The sequence below is a fragment of the Dipodomys spectabilis genome, unplaced genomic scaffold (genome assembly GCF_019054845.1).
Source record: "Dipodomys spectabilis isolate Male_0828 unplaced genomic scaffold, ASM1905484v1 ptg000140l, whole genome shotgun sequence".
Classification (NCBI taxonomy): domain Eukaryota; kingdom Metazoa; phylum Chordata; class Mammalia; order Rodentia; family Heteromyidae; genus Dipodomys; species Dipodomys spectabilis.
The window spans coordinates 30536432-30552535 of NW_024870817.1; the positions used below are offsets into that span (position 1 = coordinate 30536432).

General features: G+C 37.2%; 1 protein-coding gene across 1 annotated transcript in view; it reads right to left on the minus strand.

Moving 5' to 3' along the window:
- The window catches only part of Ankrd31 (ankyrin repeat domain 31), a 112199-nt gene that overhangs the window by 22768 nt on the left and 73327 nt on the right, over nt 1-16104 (minus strand). The window lies entirely within an intron of this gene.

The following is a 16104-nucleotide window of genomic DNA, read 5'->3' on the forward strand; positions in this document are numbered from 1 at the left end:
ATGGCTTCAAGTACCTGCAAGATTATACTTAAGATCTTCTGTTTTAAGGAAAAATGATAGTATATAGATATTTTGCTATTCATATCAAAACACAGAGTTGTTGGTCCTGTACTCCCAGTAGGCTTTATGTTAAAGGTACTAGTATATATAAGTGGAAAAGCAGCAAGAAGAAGAAATCAGATCAGTGGAGATGAGGTGAGATGGCAGATTGTAAATGTGACTCCACGACTGAGAAAAAAACAAGTAACAAAGAAGACACTATATTTTAAAGAGAAAGGAAGAACACTGGAAATTGCAAACGAATTTGAAAACAACACAGAAACAAAGCAAAAATGGAAAAACAAAGTAATCACAAGCCCTGTCCCAAGCTCCCCAGGAGTGAGCGGACCTGAAGACACAGCAACAAGGTAAGCCAGATAACCTTAGAGACAACTTTAATTCTAGATGTAGCATTAAGTCCATATTACCTGCAAGACTTAAACACAGTTCAGGATTTTGTGAGACTTACTACTCAATTGTAGAAGGCTAGCTTTGCCCCTTCTCCCCCTTTCCCCCCCCCCCAAAAAAAAGACATTTTGTTAGTCTTTAGACTGCTCTAGCAAGATAGCATTTTGGGATGGAGACTTAAGACCAAACTACTCTGGGACATTGTGAAAAACAGCAATAAACAAGGCTCAGGTATGATCCTGCTGTAAGAAACAATGGAGACTTCAGGCAGCAAAGGCAATAATGGGTAGAGACTTTGCCCTCCTTTGTTAGGAGCAAATCTTACTGCCTGAGAATAATGGCAGAAACAAAGAACTGAGTTCATGGTTGGTATAGTAATTGGCTTTCAGGACTGGCTTCCTGGTTACATGTGGCTTACAAGTGTGTTGGAAAGTCCTAAGTCCAGCCTTTCCTCTCAATTATGTGACTTCTGCAACCTACCCTCCTACTGGGAAAGTGAATTGCTGGGCAGCCTCTGAAAATATTAGGACCAGTATGTTGGTGAGGGTTTGCTGTTACCAGGCAGGACTGAGAACCCTGAGTCTAAGCTCTTTGAACCATATGATAGTCATAGCTTTCTCCTCCAGAAGGGAATGTGAATTGCTGGGCAGCATATGAAAACACTAAGAGCTGCCTCTGGGAACAGCTTCCCAGCAAGGGTCTGTTGCCAGGAAGGACTCAAAACCTTAGGCCAATGCTCTTTGAACAATATTAGTTCCACAGCCTTTTCTCCATGAAGAGAGGTAAACTGGGCAGGGTCTGAAAGCACTGAGACCAGCAGGAAAAGTGACTCAATTCTTCAGTTTTCCCCCTGCCAGAACAGAAGTCAATGTTTGCCTCCCATATTCTCTGCCATATTTGGGGGGACACACTTGAGTTTGGGAGCTTGCCACCCCTGGAAATACAAACTGAGAAGTTTGTGGAGCAAATGTGAACCTGCTTGGTCTACAGCCAGTAAATTACCCTGTTTCCAACAATGGTTACCAGCATACAAAGAAGTGAAAGCATCCAACAGCAAGCAACCAACCTTCTAACAGACTCTAGCCAGTTTACCTCAATTTGAACAGGGCTGAGGTTCAGGGCTGGTGTCCTGAAATATGAGGGCAATGATTGGCTGCTGAGCATATATTCAGCTGATAGTAAGAAATGTTACCTCAGACTGTGCACCACACTGTCCATCATGAACACTATGAATACTTCAAGTGAAGAATTAGAGGTGGTTACAATCTCTAAGCAACCACTTAGCACCAGATGTGCAAATATAGAAATGTGTTCAAATATAGAAATAGGAAACAAGAAATATGAAAAAACAAGGCAATGGCTGGGAATGTGGCTTAGTGGTAGAGTGCTTGCTTAGCATGCATGAAGCCCTGGGTTCGATTCCTCAGTACTGCATAAACAGAAAAAAACCCAGAAGTGGCACTGTGGCTCCAGTAGTAGAGTGCTAGCCTTGAGCAAAATAAGCTCAGAGACAGTACCCAGGCCCTGAGTTCAAGCCCCAGGACTGGAAAAAAGAAAGAAAAAAGGCAATATGACCTCTCTAAAACTCAACAACTCCTTAGCAACAAACAACAATATTGAAGAAGGTAAAATCTTTTTTCTTTTTTCTTTTTTTTTTTTGGTCGGTTGTAGGGCCTGAGCTCTGGGCCTGGGTGCTGACCCTAAGCTCTTCAGCTCAAGGCTAGCAATCTACCACTTGAGCCACAGCACCACTTTCCGGCCTTTTCTGCTTATGTGGTGCTGAGAAATAGAACCCAGGGCCTCATGCATGCAAGGCAAGCACTTACCACTGAGCCACCTTCCCAGCCTCATAGGCAAAATCTTAAATAAGTAACAAATTGATTATAAAAATGACAAGAAAATTTCAAGAATACATACAACTTGAGTGAATACTAATAGACCACAAGACAACACAGGACATGGGGAATTCAATAAAGATATATAAATTCTGGTAAAGAAAATTAAACTTATGGAATAAAAAGATCAGTTAAGGCAAATAAAAATCTCAAGCTGTACATGAAGGCTTACAATTATAATCCTAGTGTTAAAAGAAGGCATAGACAAGAGGACTGTAAACTAAAGCTAATACCAGGACTAAGTATAAGATTCTATTTAAAAAATAATCAAAGCCAGGGGCTGCAAGTGTAGGGGCTGCTCAGTAGGTAGAGGGCTAGCTAATGAGAAAAAGTGGCAGGTACAAGTTCAAGTCCCAGTCTTGGACCTAAAAATAAGAAAAGAAAAAAAAGCCAAAAGAGGCAGTGGGAAGAGTCTAAGGACATAGGTCAAGTGGTAAACCCACATACCTGACAAGTGTGATGTCCTAAGTTCAAACCCTATTACCAACCTCTACCAACAAAAACAACAAAAAAAAAAAGCACCTCAGTTAAAAGCCTCTTTAGTAGACTGGATCAAGTTGAGGATATACTATTGGGGATTAAAGAAAGATGTTTTAGAACATTCAGACATCCAGATAAGGAAAAAAAAATCAAGAAGATCCTGTAAAACACCTCTAAAAGACCAAACCTATGAACTATGAACATAAAACCAAAGGCTTGAAAACAGATTCAGTAAGTTAGTAGCAGAAAATATTCCAAACTTTGAAAAAGAGATGATCATGCAGGTCTAGGAGGCTTTTTAAGACTTTAAACATAAGAGATAGTAATCTTCCCAAGGCATATTATTGTTAAAGCATAGGGAATATAGAACAAGGAAAGATATCAAATATTGCAAAGGAGGAGCACCAAATTACATACCAAGGCAACCCATCAAAAGAATAGCAGATTTCTCAACAGAACCTATAAAAGGAAGGAGAGCATGGAATGTTGTATTCAAGTCCTGAAAGAAAACAATTGCCTTTTTATATAGTTATAGTCAGCAAATTTATCTTTCATAACTACAGGAGAAATTAACACTTTCCATGAAAAAAAAACCCAAAAGTTCATGACCACTAAACAACATTGTACAAGATATCTCAAATGATGCTACACACAGAAGATAAACACAACCATGAAAATATGGGAAGGAATAAGTCACCAGATGAGTGAGCAAATAATGAATAGGGAAGAATCAAATATTACAAAAATAATAAAATGAATTACAATATAACTTTCAATAATAACTCTGACAGTTAATAGTCTTTCTATCCAATCAAAACACATAGACTGGCCACTGGATTAAACCAGATCCTATCATGAGCTGGCAAAGACAAACACATACTTAAGGTGAAAGGTAAGAATAAACTTTTCCAAGCAAATAGAACCTGAAGGTAATAGTAGGAGCAGCTATACTCATATCTAACAAATCAGACTTCATATTAAAAATTTCAGGAAAAAAGGTCATTACATAGACAAAAAGAACAGAATATAACAACTATAAACGTACACAACAAACACGGGCACACTCAATTTTTTAAAGAAAGAAAACAATAATAGACATGAAAGTTGAGATATATCTATACCAATAGTAGTTTAATGTTAATACTACACTCTCAACAACAGATAGTTCATTAAAACAAAAAATCAACAAAGAAAGTTCAGAATTAAATTACATTCTAAATCAAATGGACTTATGAGAAATCTACAGAACATTTCAGCCATCAGCAGCAGAATGCATATTCTTCTCAGCTGCTCATGGTACTTTCTCTAAAACAGACATAAAGCAATTCTTAACAAACTTAAGAAACTTGAAGTAACTTTGTATATTATAGCAGACCACAATGGAATAAAATAGAAATCAATATCAAGAGAAATGATTAGCAGTCATAGAAGAAATGGGGAAGGGGGTATGAATTAAAAATTCCTATAATTTAATGGGAAAAAGGCTTAACATACCAGAACAATTGGTATCCAGCACAAGCAATACTAAAACAAAAGTTTAGCTGGGTTCCAGTGGCTCATGCCTATAATCCTAGCTGCTCAGGAGGCTACTATCTGAGGATCACAGTTTGAAGCCTGCCTGGGCAGAAAAGTCCTTAATTTCAATGAACTACCAAAAACAAAACAAAAAAGAGCTGGATATGAAGCTGTGGCTTAAAGGTTACAATGTTAGCTCAGTAACAGTGCCCAGGTCCTGTGTTCAAGCACTAAGACAGACACATACATAAAAATAGTTTTTGGCTTTTATGTCTTACATTTAAAAAAATCAGAAAAATCTCAAATAAGTAACATAATGATACACTTTAGATTCTTATTAGAATATGAACAAGCCAAACTCCAAATCAGCAGATACAAAGAAATAATGAGATCAAGGCAGAAATCAATGAAATTCACTAAAATAACAATACAAAGAATCAATTCAACAATTATTTGTTCTTTGAAAGAATAAACAAGATCAATAAACCTTTAATCAATCAAAAGAAATAGGAAAAGTCCCAAATTAACAAAATTAGAAATGAGAAATAGAAAGTTAGGATATGGCTCAATACTAAAATGTTTGTCTAACAAGTATGACTCTGAATATCAAAAAAGAAAAGAAAAAAATGAAATGAGAAATGGAATATCCCAATAAATATCAATAAACTTTAGAAGATAATTGGGGAATACTTTGAAATCAAATATTCTAATACACTAGAAAATCTAAAAGAAATGCATAAATTCTTAGATACATGTGACATACTAAAATCAAGCCAACAAGATATAAACTAACTAAACATATCTATAACAGCAATAAAACTGAGGAACAGTCTCTCAACAAAGTCCATGATGAGCTTAGCTGCTAAATTCTATAAGATATTTTAAGAACTAATAGCAATGATTCTGAAGCCATTCCATTAAATGAAAAGATGAAGAGTATGAACCCAGTTTTACCTTTATACTAAAACTCTATAAGTATACAAGAAAAGAAAAATATAGACCAATTACTTGGTGAACATAGAAATGACAATTCTTCTTTTTTTTTTTTTTTTGTTGGTCATGGGGTTTGAACTCTGGGTCTGGGCACTGTCCCTCAGCTCTTCAGCTCAAGGCGAGTGCTCTACCACTTGAGCTACAACACCACTTCTGGTTTTCTAGTGGTTTATTGGAGATAGGAGTCTCATAGTCTTTCCTTCCTGGGCTGGCTTTGTACCGCTATCCTCAGATCTCAGCCACCTGAGTAACTAGGATTACAGGCGTGAGCCACTGGCGCCTGGCAGAAATGACAATTCTTAATAAACACTTACTAGGGCTGGGAAGGTGGTTCAGTGGTAGTGCACTTGCCTTGCATGCCTGAGGCCCTGGGTTCAATTCCTCAGCACCACATAAGCAAAAAGAAAAAAGCCGGAAGTGGCGCTGTGGCTCAAGTGGTAGAGCGCTAGCCTTGAGCTGAAGAGCTGAGGGACAGTGCCCAGGCCCAGAGTTGAAGCCCTACGACCGGACCCCCAAAAAAACAAACAAAAAAAAACATTTACTAAACCAAACTCAAAAACATAAACATTTCATATGCCATGATTAGACTGTTTTCATTCTAAGGATTCAAGGATGGTTTAACAGATACAAATTTTTACCTGATATACAGCACATAAACAGTACCAATGATAAATAACACATGACCTTCTCAACAGATGCAGACAAAGCCATTGACAAAATTGACCATCCCTTCTTGATAAAAGCCTTGAAGAAGAGGAATGTGCATCAACATAATAAAGACTATATATGACAAATCTATTTCTAAAATAATTTTAAACAAGGAAAAACTGAAACCATTTTCACTGAAGCACTATATAGAGTGCTTTAGAATCTTAGCCAGAATAATAATGAAATAGAGAGAAATAACTAAATACCTAGGAATAAACCTAATCAAGGTGAAAAACTCCTACAATGAAATGATAAAAATTTAAAGAAACTGAAGAAAGCACAGTAACATGGAATGACCTTCTAATATTGTGAAAGTGACTATAATACAGAAAATAGTTTACAGATTCAATGCAATCACCATCAAAATACCAATAATATTTTTCAGAGATAAAAAAAGTCAATCCTGAAATTCATATAGAAGCACAACAGACCTTGAAAAGCCAAAGCAATTCTGGGCAAAAACACAGTAATACTAGAGGTATAATATTTGACTCCAACTTATCCTATAGCACTGTACTAACCAAAATACATGCTACTGGCACAAAGGCAAACATAGACTCATGGAATACAGAACCCAGAATTAAGCCTACATGATTACAGTATTTTGATCATCAACCAAGGGGACAAAACTGTGTTTTGAAAACAAAAGCCTCTTCAACAACTGTTATAAGGAAACTGAATATCCAAACGCAGACTTAAACTAGACCCCTTTCACTCTACACAAAAATCAATTCAAAATGAATTGAAGATCTTAATGTAAAAACTAAAACTTGGAAATGACTACAGTAAAAAATAGGGAAAATATGTGAAGATACAGGCACAAGCAAAAACTTTCTAAATAGGACTCCAATTGCTCAGGAAATAAAGGCAAGGACTGACAAATGGGATTGCATCAAATTGAAAGCTTCTGAACAGCAAAGGAAACAGCTCTCAGAATAAAAAGAAAACCTCCAGAATGGGAGAAAATATTTGCCAGCTATTCATTGAATGATTCATTGGATTAATATCCAGAACACATAAAGAGCACCAAAAATTAAACACCAAAAAATAAGTAATCCAAAATAAATGGGCAAATGAATTAAACAAATAGGCCTCAAAAGACGTCCAAGTTTATTTGGTCAGTTAATGCATAAATATTTTTTAATTCATTTCATGTTAGACATGAAAGAAATAGAAGTCAAAATGATAATGAGATTTTTATCTTACTCCTATCACCCAGAAAACAAAAACCAAGAACTATTGGTGACTGTGTGAGGAAAAAAAGAAACCTTTACACATTTTTGGTAGAATATAAACTTTAGCCCCTATGGAAATAGTATAGAAGTTTTCAAGAAACTAAAAATAGAACTACTGTATAATTTACTATACTACATCTGGGCATATAGCTGGAGAAATACAACAGTCCGCATACAGTAGAGACACCTTTATACTGTATATGCAGCATTATTCACGTAAACCAAACTACGGTATCAGCCTAGGTGCTCAATAATAGATGAATATAGAAATATACACAATATACACAATAAAGTATTTTAGCCATTAGGAAATATACAATTATGTCATTTGCAGAAAAATGGGGAGAACTTGAGACCATCAAATTAAGCAAAATAAGCCAGACTAAAAAAGGCCAATATTTCATGTTCTCTCTCCTATATGGAATCGAGACAAAAAAAAAAGAGGAGGAAGAAGTTAGTATTAGTACAAAACAATGACGGCTTAGAGAGTAAATCCCATGGGAGAGAAAAGGGAAAAGAACAAGGTAATGGGAGTGATTTTATAATCAAAGTACTCTATGCATGGATGAAAATAATATAATGAAGCTTGTTGAAAATTGGTTTAAGCTGGGCACTGGTGGCTCACTCCTGCAATTCTAGCTACTGAGGAGACTGAGATCTGAGTATGACAATTTGAAGCCAGCCTGGGCAGAAAAGTCCCTATGACACTTATCTCCAATTAACCACTCAAAAACCAGAAGTAAAAGAGCTCAGGGACAGTGCCTAGGCCCTGAATATAAGCCCCATAGCAGACAACAAAAATTGGTTTAAAACAGGGCTGGGAAGGTAGCTCAGTGGTAGAGTGCTTGCCTTACATGAGGTCCTGGATTTGATTCCTCAGTACCACATAAGCAGAAAAAGCCTAAAGTCGTGCTGTGGCTCAAGTGGTAGAATGCAGCCTTGACCTGAGGAGCTGAGGGACGGCACCCAGGCTCAGAGTTTAGGCACCACAACCGACAAAAAAACAAACAAATGAGGGGAGACGAGAAATAATAATAGAGGAGAATTCAAAGTATACTTTACTGATGTATGAGAATGTCACCATGAAATCTCTTTGTACAATTAAGAATTTTAAAATCATATTAGCAAATAACTTGCAACATAATATGCACAAAGTTGGGTAAAGAAGAAAGAAAACTAATAATGTCACATTTAAAACTATGAAACAAGGAATTTAGACAAAAAAACAAAGACGTTCTCTATGGTTTACTCATATCAAGAAACAAAATCCTTTGATTTTTGTACCGTGCATCCTGTATATACATTTATCTAACTTGGGAGAAGAAAGGAATAACAAAAGGCTGAAACAAGGACACAGGATGACCCATTACAACAATGAGACTTATAAGACACTATCTTGGAAATGAACTTTACAACTTCATGGGGGGAGAGGAGTGGGGTAGGTGGGGGAGGTAAGGGATAGTAGGGGAAAAAAGGAGGGGATAACATTTCTCAACAAAAAATGCACTCATTACTTTACTCATGTAACTATAATTCCTCTGTACATCATTTTTACAATAAAACAAAATGAAAAATTGTTATGGGGATATTTTATCTCTATATTAATATGGATTGCACACCTAAAACTCCAGTTGATTGAGGTATTTCATAAATTACAGGAATACTGGCTAACCATAGGACAAAAAGGAAAACTGAGGAAGCTATAAAATCCTCTAAATATATCCTCTAGACAATTATTATCTGTAGGTCATAAAATCTCAGTTGCCTGATATTTTCAGGAAAATAAATTAAGAAAAAAAGGCATGCTATTTATTCACCAAAGACAAAGGAAAAATGGACATGAGATTTATAAATAAAAATTCAAAAGCCGATTTTCAAATACATTTAGAAAATCTGAATATTTAATAGCTATCAAATGATTCTAAGACAAGAATATAAAAGAAATATTTAGAAAAACGTAACTACAGAATAGAAACCATATATAACAAAATCATGAAAAACTAATAAAAATAGTTAAATAAGAAAAAAGTGTTCTTAAAAAACAATGTAGAGGATGCTAAGAAGATGGCAGAGGAGAAGCTGAGGACTAAACAAGCTTTCCCATAGAAACCAGTTTTAGTGTTCCAATGAAAAGTCCAAGGCTAGAGAGTCACACCAAGTGTGCCATCATAGTACAGAGTTTGGTCAGAGAGGAAAAATTCAGGCAGCTTGGTTAAGGACACAGATTCGAGCACTTGCCGGTGTTCACGGTGTCCACAGTGGTGGTAAGATCAACAGAGAGAGCATGTGGGACAAAGGTGCCAGAGGCTGTGTGCAGGTGGATTCTACTCACCACCAGCAAGAATTGACAAGTAGCAGAAATCTTCATTCTGCTTACCAGAGACAGTCACAGACTGTGGACCACCAGAAAATCAAGGGAAAGTAGTGAGTACCCCCAAGACATCCTCACTCCTTCTCACAGAGCAGTGATGGGAAGGTACCCCCTCCCCTACCACCAGAGAAAAACACCATCTTTGATACTGACAAAGGCCTGGCCAGAGCAGCTAGCAAGTAACTCAGGCCTTGGAAGAAGACGATATGAGCCATTCAACAGGTCAAAGGAACCTGACCTGCCGGGCTCAGTTCCAACCAGGGGAAAGTTGCCCTTCCCAGGCAGAGAAGCTCTGCCCCCAGAGGAGTGACTTTCTTCACTGGGTAAACAGAGCCAGAAGCTGCCCCTCCCCACTGCAGCATAGGAGCAGACCCAGCTAGAGGAGGGGGTAAAAGAAAAGCAATTGAAACTCAGTAAATATATGTTCTGAGAAAGGCTCCAGGCTGGGCTGTGTTGTGTCTCAGGAGCTAGCCCCTCAGGGAAAAGCTACTGTTTGATGACAGTCCTCAACCCTACCCACAACCTAGCTCCATCACAGCAACTCCAAGTTAGAGGAAACAGACATATCCCTCTTGTAATGCTCAAAGCAGATCAGATCACCCTCCCACTGAACTAGCCTGGGAAGAGGGTCATAAAGTCTCTGGTAAGGCAGAGCTTCTTTCTGCCTGCTCAAACAAACTGACGTAAGAAACCAATCAAGCCACAGGAAAACCAAACACCACAAGCAAACCAGAGACTTCACCGAGAACCGAGAGACTGGTTATGGACACGGGAGACACAAGATTCCCCCTACCCCCCCCCCCCCCCAAAAAAAAAAAGAACTCTTTTTTTTCTAGCTAATTTAAATTTTTAAAAAATGGTTTTCTATTTTTTTCATCATTTTTAAGTGTGTGTGTTTATTTTTCTAATTCTCTTTTTACTCTTTTCCCTTTGGTCCTTTTTGTTTTCTTGTTATTTTTTGCATTACTTAATTACTGTTCTGTTCATCCCCAGATATATACCTGTCTTCGATTATTAGACCTTATCCTTCATTGTGTACATACTTAAGATATACATTACTCAATTCCAAACTCTCAGCCTTAACTCCTTTAATTGTATTATTTCTTTATACATACATAATTTTTAGTATTTCATTTTTACATTTTTTTATTTTTCTTTATGCCTTTTTTCTTAATCTCTCTTCCCCTTTCCTTCTATCTTTTTCCTCTCTCTGAATTTAGGTCTTGGTTATATTCCCTCTCTGACTTTCCCTTCCCACATTTCTCTAATCTTATGTTTTCACAATTCTCTCTAAACCTATTAATTTCTGGTCAGTTCACCCCTTTTTTGATTTTCTTAGTCCATTGATCCATAGTTGTTTGTTGTTGAACTAGATTGTATCTGTACTCATTTCGACTGCGTTAAACAATCTGTGCAACGACAGGGCTTTGGTTGATGCTTGCAGTGTTCTAGCTCGGAATTGGTTTTACTTTCATAACCAAATGGGCAGAACAAGCAGGAGAAACACAAGAAAAATGGCAAGTCCAGGTTTCTCAACTCCTACTCATGATGATCAGGCAGCAGAGCAGTTAATGAATAATCCAGAGGAGAGTTCCCAAAATATTCTACTAACACTACTGGTAAACATTCTGAATGAAAAGATTGAAAGCCTGCAAAGGTCTTTGTGTGAGCATTACAGGGAAATGTGTGAGTGTGATGAGGCTAACCAAAGATTAATACGGGAATTGTGTGAGTGGGATGAGAATAAACAAAGATTAATAGAGGCATTCATGGAATGCACAAACAGAAAGCTGGAGGAATCCATGGAGGCCACAAAGGGAATGCTAAATGAAGCCCAACAGAAGGAAAGGGAGTCCAAGGAAACTATAACCAATCAACTAAGGGATTGGAGAATGAACACTGAAAATCAAATTAAGGAGATAAAGAAGTCCATACAAGATCTAAAACAAAGCTGCAACAAAAAATCTGAAGCCATCAAATCTGACCAATTAGAAGGAAAGGAAATGAAAAACAAAGTAGAAAGTCTTGACAGTAGGTAAAACTATGCAGAAGATCAAATCTCTGGGATTGAAGACAGCCTAGATATTGTAGAGAAAAAACAGACAAGTATTCAAGACAAATCCAAGAAATATGATAGATCTATTCAATATTTAGAAGATATCATCAGAAGGTGTAATTTAAGACTAATGGATGTAAAGGAGGGCCTAGAGACAGTCCTAACTCTCAATATTAATGACTTAACTCTCCAATTAAACAACACAGATTGTCTAATTGGATCAAAAAGCAATACCTGTGCCTTCAAGAGACACACCTTGAGCCAAGTGCCAGTGGCACATGCCTATAATCCTAGCTACTCAGGAGGCTGAGATCTGAGGATGACCATTCAAAGCCAGCCAGGGCAAGAAAGTCCGTGAGAATCTTATCTCCAATAAACCACCAGAAAACTGAAGTGACATGGTGGCTCAAGTGGTAGAACGCTCGCCTTGAGCTAAAGAGTTGAGGGATAGCACTCAGGCCCAGAGATCAAGCCCCATGACTGACCAAAAAAAAAAAAAGTTCTGGTTCTCAGGATAAAGTTGAGACTCTTCATGAATTCCTCAAACTCCAAAAATCGATTATGGCTTACAAAACAAACTAGAGATACACCTTGCCCACAACAACAAACATTCTGAAAGTGAAAGGCTGGAATAAATTCTACCAGGCAAATGGCCCCCATAAACAGGTGAGAGTTGCAATCCTAATATCAGATAAAATAGACTCAAATTGAAATTAGTGAGAAGAGATAAGGAAGGTCATTACGTACTAATTAAGGGAGCTCTTCTTCAGGAGGACATTACAATTCTATATGTCTATTCACCAAACAACGGAGCACCCAAATTTATCCAAGAAACACTATTTTCCCTAACATCACACATAGATCCAAAGATATTAATTGTTGAGGACTTTAACATGCACCTCTGGATAGAACAACCCTGCAAAAACTCAACAGAGAAACCTCAGATTTAAACAACTGCATAGACCAAATAGACTTAACAGACATCTACAAAATATTTCACCCAGTAGCATCAGAATACACGTTCTTCTCAGCAGCACACGGAACATTCTCCAAAATAGACCACATTTTAGGTCGCAAAGCAAATTTGACCAAATTCAGATATATTGAAAATATGCCCTGCATTCTCTCAGACCACAAGGAAATAAAATTAGAATTCAACACCAAATGTCATCAAAGAAAATCCTGTAACACATGGAGGCTGAACAACACACTGTTGAACCACCAGTGAATCATGGAGAGATTAGACAGGAAATTCAAATGTTCATGATACTTAACAAAAATGAACACACAAATTACCAGCTCCTCTGGGACACAGAAAAGGCAGTACTCAGAGGCAAGTTTATAGCTCTGAGTTCCTACATCAACAAATTGGAGAGATCTGAAACCAACAATTTAACAAGATACTTGAAGCTGCTTGAAAAAGAGCAACAAGCCAAACCCCAATCCAGTAGATGGAAACAAATAATTAAATCCGAATTGTGTGAATTAGAGTCAAAAAAAAAATCATAGAAAGAATCAACAAAACAAAGAGTTGGTTCTTCAAAAAAATTAACAAAATTTACAGACCTTTCACAAATCTTATCATAATAAGAAGAGAAGACACCAAAATAAACAAGCTCACAGATGAAAATGGAAACATCACTACAGAAACAACCAAGATTCAGAACATTATAAGGGAATATTTCTCCACCCTTTATGCTAATACGTTTGAGAATCTGGAAGAAATGGATGAATTTCCAGCAAATATCCACATGCTGAAACTAAACCAAGATGATTTAAACCAACTTAGCCCCATATCAAGGATTGAAATTGAAACAGCAATAAGAGACCTCCCACCCAAGAAAAGCCCAGGACCAAATGGATTTACAGCTGAATTCTACAAGGTCTTCAAAGCACAACTCACACCAATACTCCTCCAACTCTTCAATGAAATTGAAAGTGAAAGTTCACTACCAAACTCTTTCTATGAAGCCATCATAACTCTCATCCCAAAACTAGGCAGGGACTCATCAAAAAAGAGAATTATAGAACCATTGCTTTGATGAACATCAATGCAAATTTCTCAACAAAATTTTGGCCAGTCAACTTCCACAACTCATCCAAAATATCATACACCATGATCCAACAGGATTCATTTCAGGGATGCAAAGCTGGTTCACCATATGCAAATCCATTAATATAATTCATCACACCAACAAGAGCAAAGGTAAGAACCACGTGATTATCTCAATAGATGCAGAAAAAGCATTTGACAAGATCCAACACCCCTTTATGCTGAAAGCTCTGGAAAAACTAGGAAATCCGTGGAACATTCCTCAATATAATAAAGGCTGTGTATGACAAACCTACAGCTAATATTATACTTAATGGTGAAAAGCTAAAGCCATTTCCTCTAACTTCAGGAATGAGACAAGGATGTCCACTCTCTTCCTTTCTCTTCCATTTAGTATTAGAGTGCCTAGCTAGAGCAATAAGACAAGATGAAAACATAAAGGGGATCCAAATAGGGAAAGATGAAGTAAAACTCTCCCTCTTTGCAGATGACATGATCTTATATTTAAAGAACCCCATGGACTATACTCCCAAGTTACTTAAGCTGATTTGAAACTTTGGCAATGTAGCAGGGTATAAAATTAACCCTCAAAAATCAATGGTATTTCTGTATGCCAGCAATGAGAAGAGTGCAGCTGAAATCAGGAAAGCAACTCCTTTTGTAATAGCCCCACAAAAAATAAAATACCTAAGAGTTAACTAAAGATGTGAAGGACCTCTATGATAAAAACTTTAAAAGCCTGAAAAACAAAATTAAAGCAGAACTAAGGAAGTGGAAAAACCTCCCAGGCTCCTGGATTTGGAGGATTAACATTGTGAAAATGGCAATACTGCCAAAGGCTATCTACAAATTCAATGTGATATCTATCAAAATCCCAACCTCATTCTTCAGTTAAATAGAAGAAGCAGCCTCAAATTTCATGTGGAACAATAAAAGACCCTGAATAGCAAAAACAATCCTTAGCAGAAAGAACATTGCTAGAGGAATATCAATACCAAATTTCAAACTTTACTACCAAGGCATAGTAATCAAAACAGCTTGGTACTGGCACAAGAACAGGTCTGAGGACCAGTGGAATAGAACTAAAGACCCAGAAATGAACCCACACACCTATAGCCACCTAAACTTCAATAAGGGAGCTAAAACTTAGAATGGAAGAAAGACAGCCTCTTCAGTAATAAATGATGTTGGCAAAATTGGTTAAACACCTATAGAAAACTAAAGCTAGATCCTTATATATCATCCTGTACCAGAATCATCTCCAAATGGATCACAGACCTCAAAGTCAAAGCAGACACCCTGAAAACATTACAGAAAGGATTAGGAGAAACTCAAGGGCTCCTTAGCACGGTGCGAAATTTTCTTGATGAAGACCCAGAAACACAATAATCAAAGAAAGGCTGGACAAATGCGATTGCATGAAACTGCAGTTTGTGCATGGCAAAGGACATAGCTAGCAAGATCAATAGAAAGCCCACAGATTGGGAGAAGACCTTCACTAGCCATATAATGGACAATGATCTCATATCTAAACTATACTTAGAACTCAAAAAATTAACCCCCCCAACAACAAATCCTCATAGAAACAACCACCCATTAATAAGTGGGCTAAAGACTTAAAGAGAGACTTCACTGAAGAGGAAATAAGAATGGCCAATAGACACATGAAGAAATGCTCAACTTCTCTAAGCCATGAAAGAAATGCAAATCAAAACCATATTGACATTCCACCTCACCCCAGTTAGAATGGCTATAATCAAGAAATCTAGTAACAACAGATGCTGGAGGGGATGTGGCCAAAGGGAACCCTATTGCATTGTTGGTGGGAGTGTAAACTTGTTCAATCACTCTGGAAAGAAGTATGGAGGTTCCTCAAATGACCACACAAAGCGGTTCCCCTATAACCCAGCAATCCCACTTCTGTGCACTTACCCAAATGATCACAAGCATGGCCATACTAAAGCTACCAGCACAACTATGTTTTTTGCAGCATAATTCACCATATCTAAGCTATGGAACCAACCCAAATGTTCCTCAGTAGATATGGATCAAGAAAATGTGGTATATATACAATAGAATTCTATGCTTCCATCAAAAAGAATGACTCTGCCTCATTTGTTAGGAAATAGGAAGACTTGGATAAAATCATATTAAATGAAGTAAGCCAGACTCAGAGAAATATAGGTCCCATGGTTTCCCTTATTTGCAATAATTAGTATATGTCTAAGATAATCTTATCAGATAAGCTCAAAAGCTATGTACCATATAAGATGATGATAAGCAAAATGAACCCTAAGATAAGGACACAAGAGGGTTTTTCTTTGTTGCTGTTGTTTTTAATGTACTATGGG